Genomic DNA, 1,613 nt, shown 5'->3' on the forward strand with positions numbered 1-1,613 from the left:
GGGCTGCATCCTTGTTAGGAATGATCAGATAATCTCAGAGGGACTCTGTTTTTAAAATGCTGAAAGTGTTTTTTGTAGTCCCTTCTAATCCCCAGGGATCAGAAATAAGGTGTGTGTATGGGAGGACTGGCTAAGCTAAATAAAACCAGAGTGGGACAGAATTCTCCAGCACTGAGAAATGGCAGTGGGGGCAAGAGGGTTGGGGCAGTTGACTCCTGGCTTTATGCTATTTCTTCTGGCCCAGTCTCAGGCCTGGGCTCCTGGCAGGTAGGGCCTGCCCAGCCCCAGGAACAGTGGCAGCTGAAGGACTCCCTAGCTTCAGGGCTGTCATCCAGCTGCAGGTGCAGAAAGGCTTGCAGCTGTCCTGGGTCTCACCATGTAAAGTGCCCATAGCCATGGTACCCTGCTGACTGCTGGCTATGGCTGCCCTGATCACATTGATGGCATAGGGGCTCAGGGTATCCACTAGGTAGTCATGAAGATGTCAGCACTTCTCCTGCGACAGGAACCTTTCAGAGCTCTGGTATGTAAGGGGGGCATAGACCAGGACAAGCAGAAGATGTGGGTGCTCAGGGAGGACCAAACAGAAGGTCTCTTCCAGGTAGTATCAGACAAATACCTGGTGGTAAGCAGATGGCAGCCTTGGTGGGAGGTAAATGCTGAGGAAGAGGGCTCTGGAGGTGGCCCAAAGCCAAAGCATTGGGTGTTGTGGGCAAAGGTGGCTGTGTGACAGTGGCCCATGTAATTGAAAGCCATACAATGTCAGATATTGCTACAGGCTGGGAAGCAACAGAAGCCCCAACGTTCACATGGCTGCAGTTCCTGGTTCAGCTACACTGTCCTCCATCAGTACATGGGCTGTCTGTTCTAAGCCAGTAAGGACCTGTGGAGCAGCTTCTGGGAATATAGGTAGGGGAATACCTGGTGCACTCAAGCCCGGGAGGCTGCCTGAGAAGCTCAGTAGCAGCCCCAGTTCCCAGCCCAGAGTGAACATCACTCTTCCCAGTCTAGCACTGCCAGGCCAGCAAAACCAGATCTCAGGCTGCAGTGGATCTGGTAGGCAGCCTGTGCCAGGTGGTGGTCAAGAAGCATAGCCTAAGGGATGCCCCCATTGTGACTGTGACCCTGGAGCCAAGGTAAGAATAGAGGCTGAGTTGGTTTTTGTAGAAGATTGTGATGTTCTGCCTGTGGAAACTCTGGCCACTATTGGCTGTGATACCCAGGGCCTCTAGTTGCAGGCGCACACCAAAGTGGGCCCCATAGTGTGTTGAGGGTAAGTTCCACAGTGTGGAGATGGGGCATTCAGGGACCTGCAGCAGGAGCTGGCCACATCACAGGCACAGGGCCACCCCTAGCACACAAGGGCCAACCCTAGCTGCATGGTCATTCCCCAGGAATGGAAACATGTTAGAGCCAGGTTCCAGGAGGCTTGGTGTCCTGGCCCTGCCACCGTTGTGGTTCTCGATGCCAAACCCATCCCTGCCAAGGTAGGGAGCCCTCTCTCTATCAGTGTTAAACTAATATTAGGCTCCTCAAAATGGTATCTTTTGCTCTGTAATCTTCTTACAGCCTCTTCCTTCAATGAACTTAAGAACTAACTACTGCCAAGTATG

The 1,613-nt window shown here is 52.8% G+C and overlaps 1 pseudogene; it reads right to left on the minus strand.

Moving 5' to 3' along the window:
* Positions 1-221: 221 nt before the first annotated feature.
* On the minus strand, positions 222-1,387 carry LOC118983652 (hyaluronidase-3-like; annotated as a pseudogene).
* Positions 1,388-1,613: the final 226 nt, after the last annotated feature.

This window comes from Sturnira hondurensis, unplaced genomic scaffold, assembly GCF_014824575.4.
Source record: "Sturnira hondurensis isolate 20B ecotype Veracruz unplaced genomic scaffold, ASM1482457v3 Scaffold0002840, whole genome shotgun sequence".
Classification (NCBI taxonomy): domain Eukaryota; kingdom Metazoa; phylum Chordata; class Mammalia; order Chiroptera; family Phyllostomidae; genus Sturnira; species Sturnira hondurensis.